Raw genomic sequence first — 22,293 nt, 5'->3', positions numbered from 1 at the left:
AAAATATGAGCCAAAAGAAACCTTCCCTCCTCTTTTTTTTTTTTTTTAAATACATGTTTTTTGAGACAGGATCTCACTATGTAACCTTGTCGTGTGGAACTCACTATGTGGACCAGCCTGGCTTAGAACTCGTAGAGATCCATCTGCTTCTTCTTCCCAATGTCTAGAATTAAAAAGAGTTCACCACACACACCCCCACACACCTCCTCCTTTGAACTGAATGGTTCCAGGGATTTTGTTATAGAAATGAAAAGCTCATACCCACTAAAAGATACAGAAAAGTTCAGAAGGGAGCCAGGCATGGTATGCAGTCTCAGCTATACAGGAAGTCTGAGGCTAGCCTAGGCTACATTAGACCCTGTTCAAGTGGAAGAGTCAAGCAGGGTGCCTGCAAACTGGCTCTTAGCTGCTCTTAGAAACACTTCGCTCGGCTGGAGGGATGGCTCAGCCGTTAAAGGCTAGACTCACAACCAAAAATATAAGAAACGCTTCGCGACGTGGATCCCAGCACTCCCAAGGCAGAGGAAGGCAGATCTGTTTGAGTTCAGGCCAGGATAACCAGGGCTAAATAAAGAGACCCTGTCTCAAAACAAACAACTTCCCATGCTCCCTTTCTTGAGAAATTTCCTTGAGAAGTGTGCCTGGTGACAGGATCTATTAAAAAAAAAAAATGGCAGTTTGTCACTCTGGTGGGGTGTAAGACGGTTCCGCAGGGAAAAACACATGCTGACAAACCAGACGATCTGAGTTCAATCCCTAGAACTGACTTGTTCACACATATGCACAAACTGAGAGCCCTTGAGCACACACATGCATACATACATAGACTTGATATAATTGAAAATTTAAATTTAGCTTTTGTAGCACTCATACTTGGGTCAAGATAAATTTTACATCAGTGTTGCTCAACGGACTATGCACAAACTGCAGACATGGGCAGAGGAGTTCCGTTGACACACACCATTTCGTTCCATGCTTTTATCGGGCATAAATGTTCCCGTCTGCTTCGTGGAGACCACTTCCTAAGTAAGCCTCTGGGGGTCTGATTGGCTACCAAACCCAGAATTTCCTCTAATTTACAGATTCGCTCCTGGTTCACTAAGTGACCTTGAACTCAAAATCCTCCTGCCCCAGCCTTCCAACTGCTGAGACTGTAGGCACGCGTCACCGTGCGGGGCACTTGGCTGGGCTTCGGTCTCACCCCTAACCAGCACACCACTCGCAGAGCGTATGTATCTTCATCTATTTTGAGATCACTACTAATTTTGGTTGGTGACTATTTCATTTCCTGTTTATGGGGGCTGTAATGATTTCCTGTTTATGGGGGCTGTAATGGGCACTTCGGGGACTATGAGCAGGAGCAAGACCTGAAGCAACAAGAAGGCAAAAGGCAGTGAGCAAGTTCCTCCCTAGACTTAGGGTAGGCCTTCAGGGGCTGAAGACAGCGCCACCTAGTGGTCTCTGGGCGGAGTTCTGTTAAGTTTGTTTTGGGTCTGGGGAGCCCTGAGCAAAGTCTAATGGGAAACTTGATTGTGATCTCTCTCTCTCTCTCTCTCTCTCTCTCTCTCTCTCTCTCTCTCTCTCTCTCTCTCTCTCTCTCTCTCTCTCTCTCCCTCCCTCCCTCCCTCCCTCCCTTCCTTCCTTCCTTTCTTTTGTCTGTTTTAGTTTTTCAAGACTGAGTTTCTCTGTGTAACAACCCTGGCTGTCATGAAATTCTCTCTGTAGTCCAGACTGGCCTCAAACTCACAGAGATCCACCTGACTCTGCCTCCTGAGTGCTGGCATTAAGGTCTGCAGTGAGCTACCATCGCCGGGCAATAATGGATTCTTGATTACATGCTGCAAGGGCCATTAGGTCTATTAGTTGAAAGAGACTTTGTTGGATATAATACAGTGACATATATGTTTTTAATTTTTCGAAATAGGGTTTCTCTGTAGTTTTGGAGCCTGTTCTGGAACTAGCTCTTGTAGATCACGTTGACCTTGAACTCACAGAGATCTGCCTGCTTCTGCCCCCCTCCCCCAGTGCAGGGATTAAAGGCGTGTACTGCCACTGCCCGGCTTAATACAGTGATTTTACATAAGCAATCACTCATACCGATACAAGCGGTCTCCAGGTCCTTAATGCCTGGAAGCACAGAATACCTTTGTAAGCCTCACACAGACAGGGTGTGTATGTTTGGTAGCAGCTAGAGTAACAGTAGAAAATTTCAGGGTATTGTATTAATTCATTTAAATTACTCTAATGAAATACTTGAGGCCGTCAACTTATAAAGAGAAAAGGGTTATGTTTGGTTTATGGTTCTAGAGTGACCCAATCTTTGGACCATTGGTGAAAGTCCAAGGTTGAGTGAGCCTATTACTCTGAGCCTCCGGTGACATGCTGGCAAGACCATATGGAACAGAGTACTGACGTTGTAGGCCAGGCCACATCAACACTGGGAGACTGGTGTGCCTGTCCTCAGTGCCCTGAGGACATTTTCTAGGCCTCACCTCTTGAAGCACCTCCCTCTGACTTTCGTTGCTGTTAGTAGCGGTGTTTTCTTGCTTTATTTTTTGAGACTTTGTTGTAGGAATCCATTCAGCCAATTACCTTTTGGGGGACCGGCCCTTTGGGCATGGTCTAAGGTTCTCCATGTCCGCCAATAAGCTGTAAGAGAAAGTGCACTCGCTCTCTTGCTCTGGGTCTCTCTTAGTACGAGGGGAGACCCAGGGCAGCTGAGAGACAGTGCAGGATCAGTGATGACTTCTGCCCTTTCTCTGTATTTGTGAGTTTGTCCCCTTTTCCTTGCAAACCTTTGATAAATAAGTTCTATCTACCTCAGTGTGGTTATGCAGTAAGACTGGGTCTCACGTGGTTTAGCCTGGCTTTAAAGTCACTATGTAGCAGAGGCTTGCTGGCCAGCTCCCAGGCTCCTTCTTAGCCCTCTTACACTGTTCCTGGTCATCAGCCCAGGGCATGCCCCCCCCCAGTGGACTGGGCACTCCTACATCAAGTAACAACCAAGACAATCCCTCACAGACTTGTCCACAGACCTATCTGCTTGGGCGACCTCTCAATTGGGACTTCCTTCTCAGGTGACTCTAGGGTGAGTCAGATTGACAGTTAAAGCTGACTAGGGCAGATCCAAACTGACCATGGACCTAGTTTAGCAAATCTTGCTCAAAATCAATGACCTCAGGAAACAATTTTGTGGAGCTTGATTTTATTTTATTTGAGACAGGGTCTCTGTAGCTTTGGAGCCTGTCCTGGAACTAGCTCTTGTAGACCAGGCTGGCCTTGAACTCACAGAGATCTGCCTCCCTCTGCCGGGATTAAAGGCGAGCGCCACCACCGCCCCGCAGAGCTTGACTTTAAAAGAGAACTCATCCATGATGCCAGGGGCTGTAAGAAACCGAAGGGCACAACCAGCCCCAGTGACGCTCTCCTTTCTCTCTCAGGGTGACATGGCAATGCCCAGTTACTCTACAGTGAAGGAGTCTTGGTGAGGCTTCCTTCTTCTGTCGGAATGAACTCCTCACCTGCCTTCCTCCCCAGCACCATACCCTTGAGTCTGTGGGGTACTTTGGGCAGTGGGGGCTCATTCATTCCCAGAATGGGACTTGAACACTAGAAAAAGCTTCAGGAAGCACCCACCCATGTCCCAGCCCTGACCTCCAAGCACTGCCTACTATAGTAAGCACCCAGCACACTATGACAGAGGACAGTGGGAGGGGGACAAAAGGTTAATAATGTAGAACTTGGAGCCAGAGGAGGAAGCAAAGGCGCCCAGGTGGTCAGGGAGACTACTCCTACAGGCATCATGGCAGGAAGCTTAGCCGGGTGGGCGGTGGTGGTGGTGCACACGACTTTAATCCCAGCACCCGGGAGGCAGAGGCAGGCATATCTCTGTGAGTTCAAGGCCAGCCTGGTCTATAGAGTGAGATCTAGGACAGGCTCCAAAACTACACAGAGAAACAACGTCTCAACAACAACAAAAAAAGAAAGAAAGAAAGAAAAAAGAAAAAAAGAAAGGAAAAGAAAATAGACTCAGACAGTGCAGTTCAGGAGTTCTGGCTGGATTCCTGAGGCCAGCCAGTGACCACAGTAGTCCAAGAATGATGTAAGAGGGTCTTCTTTCTATGTGTTGCTTTCATTGGTTAAATAAAGAGACTACCTTGGCCTTTTGATAGGACAGCAGCTTAGATAGGCGGAGTAGACAGAACAGAATGCTGGGAGAAAGAAGGCAGAAATTGAGAGCCACCATGGAGCCAGCTGCCAGGTCAGACATACTGAATCTCTCCCAGTAAGCCACAGTCATGTGGTGACATACAGATTATTAGAAATGGGTTAATCAAGATATGAGAGTTAGCCAATAAGAGGCTAGAGCTAATAGGCCAGGCAGTAATTTAATTAATGCAGATATCCATGTGATTATTTTAGGCATAAGCTAGCCGGGAGCTGGGTGGCTGGGACACAGCCCGCCGCTGCTCCATTTAGAAGAGTGGAGCCAGTGTTAGATAGATATACGTAGACTTGGGAGAGAGAAGAGAAAGAGTATTAAAAAGTCATAAAGTAAAGTTAATGCTTAAAAAAGGGTAAAGTCTTTAAAGAGACAGAATAAAGTAAAGTGATAGAGTAAAAATAAGCCACGTAAAAATGGAAAATTCACAGAGAGCCTGGATTCTTTGTATTATTGTATTTTCTTTGAATTTTTTGACTGTGAAGGAGCTAAATACAGAGAGACATTTCATTATATGGGCTGCCAAGCTAAACCAGAATGGATATCATAAGAGTATTATGACTTCAGAATTTGGATCTAAAAATATGATGCTTTGGAAAAGAGGGTCTTTTGTTTTCACAGAGGATGAGACCCTGTGGATTGCTTCTATACCAATATGGTATGATAGACCATGTCCTCCTGATAGGTTGCTATGAACACCTTCAGAAAATTATTTCACTCAACTGCTGACTGAGATGAACCTGGCACACAGGATACACCATAAAAGACCTGATTAACAGCGCCCCCATACAGCAGGATGCAGTTTGGAGAGAAATAACTGTGCCCATATTCCCAAATATTGTTTATAAATGTTCTTTTACATTTAAAGGAGGATATGATAAAAATATAAATAATTTGCATTGGTATAAATCTTGGTTTATTGATATAAATTTAAGGTCTATCTTATTATATATATATGCTTTTCTGCTCTTGATTAAGGTATTGTGATTGTGTAGTTCATTTAAAAATATAATGTTTTTAATTAAGAAATATAGGTTGTTAATGAATAATCATCAATGATAGTCAAGCTTATAGTCATGTTAGATTTTCTAGATACATAGAGATATATTTCAGTTAAATAGGCATTCTTCATATCTTTCAAAGACTATAGAATATGGCATTTAAATGTTTTAATAACTTAGGACTTTTCATGACAATGAGACACATCTGCTCCTGGTGGCACCAATCTACTTCAAGAGGAAGATGGGCCTCGAAGAGGCTCCTATGGAGTTTCCTAGCCATTTGGGCAAGAAACTGCTCTTGCCTGGACTGTTGCATAAACTGGACACAAAGAACCTGCAGAGAGAGGACTGCTGAACTTGCCTAAAGGTGAGATGATCCTTCAGGGTTCCTGATTCATGAAAGAGTCTGTGAGATATTCTGCAGGATACAAAAGAAAGTGACTGAAGTGTCTTTGAAATTTCCTGCTTCATGGAAAAGTCTGCTGGATACTATGGGCCTGAAGGCTGAGGATGAATGCCCCAATGATACAGAGGAGTCTTTGATGGAGTTGAAGAATGAATAGATAGTTATAGTTTTCTTTAGTTATGATAAAAGATAAAGTAGATATAAATATTGTGACTATAATTCTTGCTTGAAAACTGTTTTGTTATATTAATTTTACTATGTTAAAGTTAAAGCCTTCCTTTTTGTTTAAACAGAAAAAGGGGAAATGATGTAGAAGGGTCTTCTTTCTATGTGTTACTTTTATTGGTTAAATAAAGAGACTGCCTTGGCCTTTTGGTAGGACAGCAGCTTAGCTAGGCAGAGTAGACAGGACAGGATGCTGTGAGAAAGAAGGCAGAGACGGAGAGCCACCATGGAGCAAGCTGCCAGGTCAGACATGTCGAATCTCTCCCAGTAAGCCACAGTCATGTGGTGACATACAGATTATTAGAAATGGGTTAATCAAGATGTGAGAGCTAGCCAATAAGAGGCTAGAGCTAATGGGCCAGGCAGTAATTTAATTAATACAGATCTCCGTGTGATTATTTTGGGCATAAGCTAGCCGGGAGCTGGGCGGCCGGGACACAGCCCACCATTGTTCCGTTTACAACACAAGAGTACTAAGGTCTAGCTAAATTCTTCCTGGAGAGTGGCCAGACCAGTGAGACCAGACTTCTGAGGGCCCCAAGTCCTGTTCTGGGGGGTTCTCTCTCCTGAGATGTAGCTCAGGGTATACCAGTCACCATTCAGGATTTTCCCATGGGCCCACATACCTTACTCCCTGAAGCCTCAGAAGGTTGTATGTTCTGGAGAACAACAGATCCAAGCACTCACCCTGGATGTTCACCTGAACTTCATAGTCTTCTCCTCTACCTGGATGTCCACTGTCACGATGTCACACTGAATTGGCTGGTCTTGTAAGTCAACTTGACACAAGGAAGAGTCATCAAAGAGGAAGGAGCCTCAACTGAGGAAATGCCTCCATGAGATCCAGTTGTTAGACATTTTCTCAGTTAGTGAGCAGCGGGAGAGGGCCCAGCCTATGATGGTGCCATCCAGGGTTCTATAAGAAGGTGGACTGAGGGCTGGAAAGATGGCTCGGAGGTTAAGAGCTGCTCTTCCAGGAGTCCTGAGTTCAATTCCCAGGAACTACATAGTGACTTACATCCATCTATAATGAGATCTGATGCCCTCGTCTGGCAGGTAGGCATACATGCAGACAGAATACTGTACACGTAATAATTTTAAAAAAAAACTAAAAATATTTTTTACAAAAGAGGATGGACTGAGCAAGCCAGGGAAAGCAAGTCAGTAAACAGTTCCCCTCCATGGACTCTGCATCAGCTCCTGCCTCCAGGTTCCAGCCCTGCTTGAGTTGTTGTCCTGACTTCCTTCAGTGATGAGCAGCAATGTGGAAGTTACTATAAGTCAAATAAACCCTTTCCTCCCCAACTTGCTTTTTGGTCACGGTGTTTTGTCGCAGCACTGGAAACCCTAACTAAGACTCGTACTGAGGACAAGCAGTTGTATAAGGGTGACCCGACCACCCCCGCCCTGCAATGAGTTGTTGGTCAGGGAGCTTCCTTTTGCTGGCTAAACTTCATAGTTTGGGAAGGTGCTATGCAGATTTCTGGGAAGGTCTTACTCAGCTGTGGACTCTGGATACTGTACCAGTGATCAGTCAGGCAATCTGTGCCCATGGCGAAATAGTGGCAGATATGATGTAGGAGTAACCAACGGCTACCTGATTAGACTTGAAGTCTGTGACCCAGGAAGGAATTTATCTGATGCTGAGAACCTGGTCAAAAGCCCTGGGCTGGGGAAGCGATAGGGCCTGCTGGGGAAGCTACAGTTGTTTGGCGAGATGGACATGCTATGCCCAAGATATCGCCCTTGGAACAATGATGTTTACCCCTCACTAATGCTTCTGCCGCAGACGTTTCATTGTGTCTGATTGTTTGGTTTTGAGACAGGGTCTCTCCACATAGCCTTGGCTGGCCTGGAACTTGTTATATAAACCAGGCTGGCTTTAAACTCAAAAGATCTACCTGCCTCTGCCTCCTAAACGATGGAATTAAAGGTGTGCACCACCCCTCCTTAGTCTAGAGAACCTTTTTTATGCTGTGGGCAGCAGCAACTGCAGGCGCAGAACTGGTCAAAGTGTGAGACTAAGTGACTCTTGAGCACTCAGCCATAAATGTCACCGATGCTAAGGCCTAAGAAACCCCAGCTGTAAGAGCTGGAGGGTGGCTGAACGGCTGTCAACAGTCACCTTCCAGCTAGGATGTGGCTGCTGCTCTCTTGAATTCATAGCACAAAACCTGGACTGGGCCTGTCAACATCCTGATGTGGAGGAGGAGGGACACACAAGGCTCCAGACTTCCCTGAGGGCTTAGGGAGCAAGATGCTTTCTTTAGTAGCGTAGCCCTGGTAAGGTGCCTGTGTTCCTGTAAAGAATCTCTCATTTCTTTCTGCTCCAGTAAGTGATGCTAATGAAACTCAATGAGTCATCTGAAAAGGAGGCCTGAAAGTGAAAGAAAGACTAGTTTGGAAGAGGAAGGGCGTCAGAGGGTCATGGGAGCGGGCAGGGTAAGGTAATGGAAATGTGTATGATCAAAATATATTACATATGTATTTGAAGAGGTCATAATGAAGCCATCATGGTGTGCTATCACTACATGCTGGTCTCTGAACTACACCGGTCTCTGCAGTGACCAAGTGTGGCCACTGGGGGCCGCCACAGTCCGGAATGTGCTGTCTGGAGACTGTCACTGCCTTACCTGGGGAAGAAGGTTCTGGAGACAGTGGGATGCCCTTGCCACCTCATCTCATACGCTGCAGACTGAATACATAAAAAAGTTGGTTTTGGTTCAATTCTAGGCCATCTGGAAAGCCACCTCCCAGATCCGAGGAAAACTGGTTTAGCTAAACCTAGACCCCCCCACCCCCACCAGCCAGGCTCTGTATATACAAAGTCCCCACCCTGAGGAGAGGGGCTTACTCTCCCCCAGGGAGGTCCTCAGACCTCTTTATCTGGACCCATGGATCTATGGGCCCTTAATTGAGGACTTCAATGTGGAGGGTGGGAGAAGACCCGTGTGCCAGCTGAAGGGTTCCCAATAGCGCAGGAGAGGATGAGGGGCCTTGTATTCTTGTTCCTGCCTCCCAATACAAGCCTAACCGCCCTTATGACCTTGGTCAGGCCTTGGTGGATACTCTCTGCCAGCCTCCACACATTCAGAAAATCCGGCAGCTAGAAAGAGGCCGTACTGGTAGGTCAAGGTCTTGCTGTCCTAGAAGGTTCCAGCATTGCTGTGACTGTGGGCGGTGACTGAAGCCAGAGCCAAGCAAGCCAGGCCCTCAGGGAAGGCAGATCTGCCCCTACCGACCCTTCTCTTCCTGCCTCACGACTGCTCCCAGTGGCCTCAGCGAGATTTGCAGGCTAAGACGGGCACTGCCAGCAGGGAAGGGAGGGGCCTGCCTCCCGGATGCCAGACCCGCCCACTGTCCCCTCACCTCCAAGTATTTCAGAGCCTTGTCAATGACACTAGGGTCTGAGAAGCAGCCAGTCCAGAGCGGGGTGAGGTTGGAAGGATAAAACTCCAGGTTCTTCTTCCCTTTTTCCCATTTTCGAACCAGGCTCCTTTCTGCTCGTCCCACAGGACGGCCTCCATGCGCTGGGACCGCAAGTTTCTGTATTTTGCGGCCTCGGCGTCATTCCCTGTGTGGCATTGCCTTTAGTCCCCCCGAGCAGGACACTGCCATTGGGCACATAGGGGACCTCCTCTCACCCCAAGGAATTTCTAGGTGAGAAGGAATCACCCACTTCCTGAGGGAGGCTTCCAGGCCGCAGGCAGACCTAGCCAGGGCATCCCTGGGCTATCTGCTGCCCCCTGTGGGTTTAGCCGAGGCGCACTTCAGGCCACGTGTGCCTCCTGTCTATTGACAGTAACTGTCGCAGGAGAGATAGTCAAGCACTCAGCACAATTCTGATGACTTTCTTTTCCCAGAAGTTCTTGCTATGGAGCTGCAGACAAAATCTACTCATTGTCCCTGATTGCTTCCTTTATTGTTTATTATTCTGTGTGCTTGCGTGAGGTGTATGTGCACATGTTGGGGTGAGAGACTATGAACACATGGTACCATGTGAAGGATGGTACCACCTTATACAGTTTCTCATTGATGTGTGATAGATTGGCAGCCAATGAGCTCCAGAGACATCCCCATCTCTGCCTCCCCTCACTAGGGTTATAGGCTCTGGTGACAACGCCTGACTTTTCAATGGGTTCTGGGGATTTAAACTCAGGTCTTCAAACTTGCATGCTTACCCTGGGAACCATCTTCCCAGGCTTTACAGATGCTTGAATTCCCATCATGCCCTACCAGTGCTATAGCTCAATCTTCGAAGCATATCCCTTATAGACCTACTGCTGCCACCCCAGCTCTACCACCTTCCCTCTTCCCTTGAGCCATCTCTGTCAATCGACCTGTTCCTGCTTCTGTCCCAGACACCTGGAACTTTGTGACTCTTAAAAGACACCTCAAGGTCCTTGCCCTTCAGCCTCCTTGCCTGGCTGCTTGCTTAGGAATGGTTCCGTCCACCTCCTCTGAGCTGTGTGCCATCCTGTATAACACCCTCTGCTCACCTCCCCCATGGCCCCCAGCTTCTCCGTCTTCTCAACCGTCTTTACTGTTGTCTTAGGGCTGACGTGGGGAGGGATTGCGAGTATTGTCAGTCCACAGAGTGAGACAAGACAGTGCCCTCCGCTCTGTTTCTGCTGCTAGACGCTGAAGCTCACAGGAAGGTTTGACTCGTCCTATACACAGAGAGCCGCAGCCCCACGGGGTCTTGACATGCCCTAGGTTCCCTCACACACAGGCTAGGAATCGTTCGCTTGAACAATCAAGAGAACAGCCCTGGGAGGTGAGATTAACCGTGCAGACAGAAGACTCTGGCCATGAGAGTGAGCTCTGGCCGGCAGCTCTAGCGCCTTATGTGGCTGTAGGTTGTCCCAAGGTAGAAAGTTTGTTGCCTGAGGGAGGCAACTGTGCAAAAGGAAACAGGCTACCATTTCCTCTTCCAGAGAACAGTCCAAGGTCTGCCATGGAGTCTTGCTTCAGTGGCAACCTGGTGGCAGAAGGAGATGCGTGGCAGAGGGACCTCTTGGCGTTCTGTGTCCTACTCTGTGCTGTTCCTTGGGCAGCAAAGACCCTAATAAGAAAAGGTGCAAGACTTACAGGGCGGGGGTGCAGGAAAGGAAGGGTGGAGGGGGTGTGTGTGTGGCAAGACGCACGGGGCTCGCTTCTCTGCAGTTGAGCTGCCAGCTTGATCCACGCAGTGCCTGCCACCCCCGGCCCCCAGGGCAGAGCCTCCCATTTGGCCGAGGACTCTACTCAAACCACAGCCACCTGTGGATCAAAGAAACCAGCCCTTGCCCACACGGGCAGGTGGGGCAGGGTGTCTCAGGCATCCTTCTTCCTTTCTGCACAGGACAGCAATTTTGCAGAAAGGGAGTGGAGGTTGTGTCTGGCCCCACGCCAGCCAGCTGCAGCTTTCTGCACCGCCTCTGCCTACTCTGCCTGCCCCAACTCTTGTTCGCACCCCAACCACTGTGGCTTCCTGTCCCCGTGGGAACATGGCACAGGGTCAGGAGACCCACCATGCCCAAGTGACTGAGCAGCTCCCTGCTAGACCAAGTATTTCGCCGTCACAGTTCAAGTCAGCCAAGTCAGTGCCACCTGGTGATCTAACTCAAGCCATGCTGCCCTCACGGTCGATTTCTGCCCAACAGGCTGTGCAAGCCCTGAGGTTTACAGTGCTCCTAATCTCTATAAAAGAGAGTTTATTTATTTATGTATTTATTTTTGTTTTTTGAGACAGAGTTTCTCTGTGAAACAGTCCTAGCTCTCCTAGAACTAGCTCTGTAGACCAGGCTAGCTCTGTAGACCAGGCTAGCCTCAGCCTCACAGAGATCCTCCTGCCTCTGCCTCCCAAGTGCTGGGGTTCAAGGCATGCACCGCCACCACCTGACTGAAAGACATTTAAAACCAGAACTAAATCCTAGCAAACCCAATGAGCACTTGGCCATAGCGTAACAGGCTGGGGATCCCTGGTGGGGTGTGTCCCATCTCTGTAGCTCTTTTCATTGTTGTTATCTGTTTTCGGGTAACTTATCTTATTACTTTTGTTTGCTTTGAGTCAGCATGGATCTCACTATTAAGCTCTGCTTGGCCTTGAACTTGCTATATAGACCAAGCTGGCTCTGAACTCACAGAGATCTGCCTGCCTTGGCCTCTGGAGTGCTGGCATTAAAGGCATTTGCCATCAGACCCTGCTGGGTTTTTGCTTTTATTAGGCTTATTTTTGTCAGGTGGTGGTGGCGCACGCCTTTAATCCCAGCATTTGTGAGGCAGAGGCAGGCCGACCTCTGAGTTCAAGACTCTGGTCTACAGAGTGAGTTCCAGGACAGCCAGGGCTACACAGAGAAGCCCTGTCTCAAGAATTAAAAAATAATAATAATGAAATAAAAAGTATTATTTTTATTTGTGTGCATGTGTACGTACACCTGTGGCGGCCAGAGGCATTGAACATCCCTGCAGCTGAGTTACAGGTGCCCTGACTGACAGGTGCTGGCAAGCTCCGGTCCTCTGGAACAGCAGCATGTACGTTTACCACACTATCTCTTTAGCACCATGGTCTCTTTTTTCTTCTTTTCTGGGATAAGTTCTTATAGTCCTGCTAAGAACTAAGTGTTCCAGGTTGGCTCAAGCTCATAGCAATCTTCCTGCTTCCCGTCTCTGTACTGGACACGCGCTTTAACTCATGTTAGACCGAGACTCCTGTTGGATGAGACAAGCCCCTTTGCTGCCTAAGCCAGCGTTTTCTGGATTTCTGTCCAGGCTGCTGGGGAGTGAGTGGCAGCTCAAATGGTGCCTTCTTTGGAGTGGCTCTTGTTCTTTCTTCGTTTCTCTTAAGAAACCCCTATTAGGGGGACTGGAGAGATGGTTCAGTGGTTAAGAGCATTGCCTGCTCTTCCAAAGGTCCTGAGTTCAATTCCCGGCAACCACATGGTGGCTCACAACTACCTGTAATGAGGTCTGGTGCCCTCTTCTGGCCTGCAGACATACACACAGACAGAATGTTGTATACATAATAAATAAATAAATCTTTTAAAAAAACAAAAAGGAATCCCTGTTAGGAAGCTGGTGGTGATGGTAGCAGTGCACGCCTTTAATCCCAGCACTCAAGAGGCAAAGGCAAGCGGAGCTCTGTGAGTTCGAGTCCAGCTTGGTCTACAGAACAAAATTCCAGGATAACCAGGGCTAAGCAGAGAAACCTTGTCTCAAAAACCAAAAACCAAAACAAACAAACAACTTTTCGTCCTTCATCTCCCTATCTCCAGGACGTTTCCAGCCAGGTGCCAATATCCCCACGTCCCCCCCACTCCTGCAGGTGCCAATGTCCCCATGTTCCCCCCACCACCACCAGCCCCTGCACGTACTTAGAAGCCGGAAGTCAGCATCACGTGTCTCCCTCAGTCGCTCTCTACTTCAGTTTTGAGGAAAGTTTCCCACAAAGCCAGGAACTCCCTGATTTGACTAGACTGGCCGGCCAGACATTCCCAATGATGCTGTTGTCTCAGCCTCTCCAGCGCGGCAGCTACAGGCAGAATGCTGGAAACCCAAACCTAGGTCCGCGTGTTTGTGAAGCAAGCGCTCTAGAGCCAGAGCCTCATCCCAGCCCCGGTTTTGGAGCTCTTCAGTATTTTTACCTGGCTGCCTTAACTGAGGCACAGGAAGAATTCAAAATGGCCATTACTGAGAAGATACATACAGATAACATTATACAAACTAAGCAGATTATATATTTATGTATTTAGGAGTGCACACACACAATGCACACACACAATGTACACACACACATACACATATCATGTACATGTAAGTATGTAACAACAATTAATGAAAAAAGGCCACGGATTTGAAAGAGCGGAGAAGGGTATATGAGAGGGTTTAGAGGGAGGAGAAGAAAAGGAAACAAAGCAATGGTATTATAATCTCCAAAAGTAAAAGAGATAATTTTTTTTAAATTATATTTATTCATTATGTATACAATATTCTGTCTGTGTGTATGTCTGCAGGCCAGAAGAGGGCACCAGACCCCATTACAGATGGTTGTGAGCCACCATGTGGTTGCTGGGAATTGAACTCAGGACCTTTGGAAGAGCAGGCATGCTCTTAACCAAAAGAGATAATTTTTAAATTGTTTTTATTGAGCTATATTTTTTTCTGCTCCCCTCTCTCCCCCCCACCCTCTCCCATGTTCCCCATGCCCCCAATTTACTCTAGAGAAGAGAAAAAAATTTTAAAGGCTACGATGTCTACATAGGAATGTGTGAGCCACCTCTCTGGGGCTGGCCTTCCCCACACTTGCCGGGCACCTGTGCACCCAGTCCAGTTACCTGCATTTCATGGCATTCTCAGGCCAAGAGCCTAGTTCTCTGGGGGCTCAGGGGGGGCAGAATGGCAGGACTCCGTTGTCCCAACCCTGGAATGTGACACAGTTAATGCCATGACTGGTGATGACAAGGTGGCTGCTTCAGCAGCCACGTGTCACGCTCTGTCCTGTGTCCTGCTACATGGAGCCAATTAGAAAGTCATTTGAAAACTGAAAATGTCTACCAGGCTGGGTGGTTCAGCCCTGTTTGACAGGAGGGGAAAGGGCCTGTGTAACCACAGGCTGGTCCTGAATAGCAGCTTCCAGCCTGAGGAACTGCAGGCATCCGGTGACGGCCCGCAGAGCGGCGTGACTGCCCCTCGGAGCGCTCATAGGAAGCACACGCCGTTCGTTCTCCTAGAATAGCTCTGCACCTGTAGACAGGCAGTTTCTGTTGTGGTGAGAAGCAGTGGGAAAAGAAACACAAAGGCGGGCCAGGGCCAAGCTGGTCCTGACTGAGGCACCTCTTTTCTGTGGTGAGGTTGCTATGGCTTCACACCTCCCACTCACTGTCAATCAGTGCCACCTGCGGCCACAGTCCCTCAAGCCACAGAGACACCTGTGTGGAGGGGCGGCCAAGCCCATCCCCAGACCACCTGCCTGGGATTGCTGAGGCTGAGACTACCCCCAGTGAAGGCCCCAGACACACAGACCTTGGCTCCGCCATATTTGGTCTCCATAAGTACAGACGAGCCTCGGTTTCCTCATTTTGCAAAGTGGGAATAATGATAGCTCTCTTCAAAGGCTGTGGTGATGTGGTCCACTGGTGGCCAGCTGAGGAAGTACCTGTCTGTTTGTGGGTGGAGATGCTCCAGTTAATCCCCTGCCCCATTGCGGAGGCCTGTCAAACGTCTGAAGACTATTTCACTGGCTTGAGAGAAGGTACATGTTTAGAGCATGCTCAGGGTGCTGGCTAGTTTTATGTCTACTTGATAATCGGAGGGGAGGGAGCCTCAGTTGAGACAATGTCTCCAGAAGATTGGGCTGTACGCAAGACCGTAGGCCACTTTTAAAATGAGTGATTGATGGTGAGGGCCCAGCCCATTGCAGGGGCAGGTGGTCCTGGGCTCTATAAGAAAGCAGGCTAAGCAAGCCACGAGGATCAAGCTTGGAGGCAGCACTCTCCATGGCCTCTGTATCAGCTCCGGCCTCCAGGTTCCTGCCCTGTTTGAGCTCCTGCCCTGAGTTTCTCCAGTGACGAACAGTGATGTGGAAGCATGAGCCAAATAAACCCTTTCCTCCCCAAGCTGCTTTCTTTGGTCATGGTGGTTCATCCCAGTGACAGCAACCCTGCCTAAGACAAACAGGTCTCTCTAGAAGAACCTCCTTCCAGCCCCTACTGCAAAGCTGCTCCTGGACCCTCCTGTTTATCCTGGACCCTCCTGTTTATGTGACACCAACCTGTGGCCTGAGACACGAGAGGAGCGCCCACCTGGGCAATACCGCCACAGGTCAGACAAGCAAAGAGCAGCCTCCAGCGCTGGTGCAGGACAATGGGACACAGGATGCTGTCTTGGTCTTTGTGTCCCATAGTGTCCTCTGAGCTTAACTGCTCACGTGAAAATGAAACAGCCTGCAGGACAGCTCAGGGACGCCTAAGGCCACAGGAACCACAGCTCAGCAAGGGAAACAGAGACCCAGAAAAGTGGAGAGAGAGAGGAGAGGAAGGCAGAGGGGCAAGCGCAGGGGAAAGGAGAGTAGGATGAACAAGAGACAGAACGAACAGGGTGAAACAACAGCATCAGAATAGGTCAGGTGTGGTGGTGCATGCCTTTAATCCCAGGACTTGGGAGGCTCAGTGAGTTTGAGGCCAGCCTGGTCTGCATTGTGATTTCCAGGACAGTCAGGACTACATAGAGAGACCCTGCCTTAAACAACAACAAACTCTCCTCAAAACAGAAAAAAAAAAAGAAAAAAGAAAGAAAGAAAGAAAAGAAAAAGAAAAAAACCCTCGGAGATGGGATAAGCATGTGTCTCAGATTCTGATGGGAAGTGGTTGTCTCTGCAATTTGGCTTTTTTTTTTTCCTTCAAGACAGGGTTTCTCTAGGGACTGGAGAGATGGCTCAGAGGTTAAGAGCACAGACTGCTCTTCAGAGTACACAAGTTCAATTCCCAGCACCCACATGGCAGCTCACAACTGTCTGTAACTCAGGATCTGACACCTTTACATGGATGCACATAAAATAAAACCTTTAAAAAAAGACAGGATTTCTCTGTGTAACAGTTCCGGCTGTCCTGGAACTCTCTGTAAACCAGGCTGGCCTTGAACTCAGAGATCCACCGGCCTCTGACTCCCAAGTACTGGGATTAAAGGCAGGTGACACCATGCCCGGTCAATTAGACATTTACACTTCATTAGCTTATATTTATCTAACCTTATCCGATGCCCCTCCTCTATAAATAATATTTAAGACTGCTCCGAAAGACATAAAACACACAGCATCATAATTTCGAAGTACGCATTAGCCAGGCGTGGGGGTGCACGCCTGTGGTCCCAGCTGCTGGAGATGCTGCGGTGAGAGGACCTCTGAGCACAGCAAGCAAGACCAGCTAAGCAGCACGGCATGTCCTTGTCAAAGGAGAGAGAGGGGTGGGCAGAACAAAGACAGCATCGCCATCGCCATGATGACTGAACCTCGAGGGGCCTGTATCTTTCATTAGTTCTGAGAACTTCAACCAGTGCCTGGATTTTCTCCTCACTCCTTGTTATTTCCCGTTTCCTTCTTTCCTCCTCTGTTGGATAAGGAAGCTCTGGGCGGGTTGCTTTACTCAGCTGTTGGCTCTTATTTACTTCTCTCTAGTTCAGTGTAATCTTCATGCCAAAGTGGCCTTGTTGGTCATGCATTTTCTTTTCTCACAAGTTCTATTTCCTAAATCTTGTTCAGATTTTCTTCTGGCCAATTTTGATCCAGAAGCAAATAGGGAAGGAGATTTAAGGGAAGGCAGCACAGGCTAAGCTGGCACACGACAAAGCACTGAAGAATTTGCCAAGACAGGAACATCTATGGCATGTAGTGGATTCAAGTAGCCAGATGACAAAGTCATCACATTCTACACCTGCTTACCTGGCATTTAATCGCATCTCTTCTACAACAGTATTTGCATGAGTGTTTGTGTACATACATATACACGTGTGTGGGTGGAGGTCAGAGGTCGATGTGTCTTCCTAAATTACTCTCCACATCATTTTTTTTCTTTTCTAAAAAAGATTATTATATATACAGTGCTCTGTCTGCATGTTTTGCCTGAACGCCAGAAGAGGGCACCAGATCACATTACAGATGCTTGTGAGCCACCACGTGGTTGCTGGGAGTTGAACTCACGACCTCTGGAAGAGTAGTCCATGCTTTTAACCTCTGAGTCATCTCTCCAGCCCTCCACATTATTATTATTATTATTTATTATTATTATTTTGATCCAGTCTCTCCACTAAACCTGGAGCTCACAGATTTAGTGGTGGCAGCTGGCCAGCAGGCTGAAGAGACTCTCCGGTCTCCACCGCTTGAGGCCAGAAGCACAGGCCTGTGCCACCACACCTGGCTTTGTCACAGAGGTGCTAAAAGGCAACCCCAGTTCCTCATGGTAAGTATGGTACCAATGACGTCATCGCCCCAGCCCCGCGAGCCATATTTTAGCTTCCAAATAAACAGGAAAATAACGCCTCTGATTGAGCTGTTCATTCAAAGGTGAAAACGTGTGGCTGTGACAGTGCTTGGGAGGCTGAGGCAGGTGGATGGCAGCAAGTTCAAGTGAGTTCCAGCGCAGCCGGGGCTACTTACTGAGACCGGACCCAAAATATAAACAAACAAATAAATGAAGTTTCAAGACCTGGCAGTGCAGCTCAGTCTGAAGCCTACATAAAGGCCTGGGTTTCCTGCCCAGAACCATACAAACTGGGTATGGTGGCAGATGCCTGCCTTAACACTTGGAAGACAGACAGGCTAGTGTAGATTGTCACCAGGGAAAGATGTATTCCATTTGTTTTTGCTGCAGAATTACTTTAACTGTGCAACAGTCTGTTACTTTTGTTTATGTTACATTTGTCTAATTATGTAAAGCTGTTTTGCATTTTTTCACCTTGCCTACATAAGGTACCTGACTGGTCTAATAAAAAGCTGAATAGCCAATAGCAAGGCAGGAGAGGAGTAGGCATGACTGGTGAGCAGAGAGAATAAATTGGAGGAAAAATCTAGGCTCGAGAGAAGAATGAGAAGAGGAAAGAACAAGGGACAAGCCCAGGTCCAGAAGCCAGGCAGCATCAGCCAGTCAGACATAGAGACAGCAAGAAAGTCAAAAAAGGGGTTGGAGAGATGGCTCAGTGTTTAAGAGCACTGACTTCTCTTCCAGAGGTCTGGGTTCAATTCCCAGCAAACACATGGCAGCTCACATTTGTCTGTAACTCTAGTTCCAAAGGAACTGACACCCATGGTAATAATGCCAATGCACATAAAATTGAAAAAAATAAATTAATTTAAAAAAGAAAGTAGGAGCTGGGCGGTGGTGGTGCATGCCTTTAATCCCAGCACGCAGGAGGCAGAGGCAGGCAGATCTCTGTGAGTTCGAGGCCAGCCTGATCTACAAGAGCTAGTTCCAGGACAGGCTCCAAAGCCACAGCGAAAGCCTGTCTCGAAAAACCAAAAAGAAAGAAAAAAGAAAATAGGAAAAGGTATAAAGAGATAAAAGTTATAAAAGGATATAAGAGGTATAAAAGGATAAAGAGAAACAGGTTAATTTTTTATTTTTATATACACTGGTGTTTGAGGGAGTTGGATTCACTGGAACTTGAGTTACAAACAGTTGTGAGCTGCCATGTGGGTGCTGGGAATTAAACCTGGGTCCTCTAGAAGAGCAGCCAGTGCTCTTAACCACCGAGTCAACTCTCTAGCCCCAAAACAGGTTAGTTTAAAAGAGCTAACCAGAAACATCACATGAGAGGCTAATCTTTATCATTATGGCTGGCACGGTAGGAAAATGGGAGAGGAGAAAGAGAACTGAATAATAGAACCATGGAGAAGTACTCAGAACTGTGTAATGGTCCTCATTTCTGCAACTATCAGGGTGCTCAGAAATGCTCAATATAGTTTGTTTCCTTCACGTACTTGGCTCGTCCTGAAGCCATATGTGCTGAAACAACCCACATCTTAAATAGAAAATAGTAGGGGTGGTGGTGGTGTATGCCTTTAATCCCAGCACTTGGGAAGCAGAGACAGGTGGATTTCTGTATGTTCAATGCCAGCCTAGTCTACAGAGTGTCCCAGGACAGCCAAGGCTACACAGAGAAACCCTGCCTCAAAAACAAAAAAACAAAAACAAAAACAAAAACAAAAAAAAACAAAGAACAACCAAAAAACAAAACTATCTTTCAGACCTGGTGCTCAAACCCAGGGACCTGCACTCACTAGGTAGTCACTTTACCAGTAAGAAACATCTCAGCAGAAACCCTCCTTAAGGTGTCTGGGTTGTTAGCGGTCTAACCTTCCCTAAGGTGCTGTCACTTTTATCATATTGGATGGGAGCCCTGGGGTCCTGCCTTGTCACAGACATATTCTTCCTTATCCTCAGAGTGTAGCCACAACCCAATTTCATTTTTTTTTTCACTCAAGACTGGCCACCGAATACAGTGTTTTTCCTGTTGGTTCCTTAGTCCCAAGTGGGCAGGGGACCATCTACCTCTAATTTCATGGAGCCATTGTTGAATCCCTTGGTAGGAGGTATTCCTCCAATGAGAACGAAAACTTCTGAACCAAGAAAGCTCAAAGCTGCCTTATAATTAATGAACCAGGTGACATATGCTTTGTGGTGGGCGGCTTGAAGCACGCTGACTTGGTAACGCATACTTAATGCAGCATTCGGGGGCTCAGGGTTTGAGCACAGCAAAGTAGGAGCTGTCTCAGGAGCAGAATAGCATCTGGGCGGTGGTGGCGCACACCTTTGATCCCAGCACTTGGGATGCAGAGGCAGGCAGATCTCTTGAGTTTGAGGCTAGCCTGATCCACAGAGGAGTTTTAGGACAGCCAGGGCTACATCAGTGAAACCCTGTCTCAGAAGGAAAAAGAGCAGAATAGTATGTACAGAAGATGGCATAGCTGTCCATCAAAGTCCTCACAGCCTGTGCCGTCACTCACCTAAGTGATTCTGGCAAAGGCTCCATAGAGCATCCCTCCCTCTCACAGACACTGAGATGGAGCCTAAGTACCAAACTGTAGTGATGTTTTGTTTGTGATCTAACAAATAAAGCTTGCCTGAAGATCAGAGTACAGAGCTAAGCCACTAGTTAGCCATAGAAGCCAGGCAGTGGTGGCACACACCTTTAATCCCAGCACGTGGGAGACAGAGGCAGAGGGATCTATGTGAGTTCAAGGCCACCCTGGGCTACACGAAATTGATGCAGTCTAAAAGAGAAATAGAGCCGGGTGATGGTGGCCCATACCTTTAATCCCAGCACTAGGGAGGTGGAGACAGGAGTGATATGGTTGGGTGGACAGAGGACTATAAAGTGGGAGGAGACAGGAGCTCAGATTCAGTCTGAGCAGGCAGTCTGAAGGTATAATCTGAGGATTCATAGAAATAGATGAAGTCTGAGGTTTTGTAGAGACAGTAGCAATCTGAGGATTTGTAGAAATAGAATCGTCCCTTCGGTCTGAGGATTCGGTAAAAAGAACTCTCTAGTGGCTGACTGCTTTGCTTCTCTGGTCTCTCAGCTTTCACCCCCTAATAACTGACTCTGGGTTTTTATTATTAAGAACAATTAGAATTCGCACGACTTTTGGAACCCAACTTTCAGCACACCGGTACAGCCTATCCCTGCGGCAGTCTCCTCTTGTCCTCTACTACCCTCAAAAATAGCAGCAACTCTGGTTTTTCAGCCAATGGTTGGAAGAAGTCAAACCATTTCAGTAGACACGGAGTCTCTAGCAGTGGGATGGGGGCCTGCTCAGAGGTGTGTAAGGCACACGAGGGGCCGTCAACCTGCTCAGAGGTGTGTAAGGCACACGAGGGGCCGTCAACCAAAAGCAAGCTGCTCTGGCAATAGCTATCAGTCTGGGGCAAAAGCTCTCACTAGCTCGGGTGGTGGAGGTTGTATAGCTTTGGTCCAGCCGAAAGCCCAAAGGCCGCACCTGGAACAGCAGCTAGGGTTTACAATGGTCCACTGCCATTCTCCTGAATTTTCTTCCGCACAGGCCAAGTACATGCATGGGATGGAGATGTGGTAGGAGAGGAGTGTTCATCTTCTCAACTTGGTTGGCAATGTGGTATTTTTGTTTACTGTCTTGACAGTTCTTGTGGCCTCCATTTGGATCTCTCCAAGCCCTTATCTCCACTCCATCCCTCTACCTCTCTTTCTCTTAAGATAGTCTCACTACGTCGCCCTTGGCTGGTCTGGAACTTCCTACATAGATCAGGCTGACCTCAAACTCAGAGATCTGCTTGTCTCTGCCTCTGGAATGCTGAGATTAAAGATGTGCATCACACCCAGCTGTGTGGACTTTTTCTATCAGGATGGTCCTCATTACACGGGCTAAAGGACTCATCTGTGGACTTAACTAAGGATATCCATTCCTACTGCGCCGCCTGGACCTCTGCTTGTATAGGTAAGTAAAACCTCTGTAGATTGCATTTATTTCAGCCCTAAGAGCAAGAGCACGGCACTCAATTAGCTAAAGTTATCTACAGATGAAGGGGACTGTACTTCAAAATTTCCAGGTGGTCTTTTTTTTTTAATTAATTTATTTTTGAGACAGGGTTTCTCTGTAGTTTTTGGTGCCTGTCCTGAAACTAGCTCTTGTAGACCAGGCTGGCCTTGAACTCACAGAGATCTGCCTGCCTCTGCCTCCCAAGTGTTGTGATTAAAGGCGTGCACTACCACTGCCTTGCTGTTTTGTTTTTTTTTTCACTCAAGGTGCTTTTGGCTTCTTCTTCTTTTAAAGATTTATTAATTATGTGAGGACGGTTTATGAACAGGCACGGGGGACCTAACAAGTGGAAGAGAGCTGACAGAAGAGGAGGGAAAACAGTGATGTGGTCTGTCTGACATCTCTTGAGACAAAGTAGCTGGAGGGAACCCTGCCATAAAGGAACTATTACAAA

Source organism: Myodes glareolus, chromosome 4 (assembly GCF_982192425.1).
Source record: "Myodes glareolus chromosome 4, mMyoGla1.1, whole genome shotgun sequence".
Lineage (NCBI taxonomy): Eukaryota > Metazoa > Chordata > Mammalia > Rodentia > Cricetidae > Myodes > Myodes glareolus.
Note: the sequence above shows the minus strand (reverse complement) of the source record.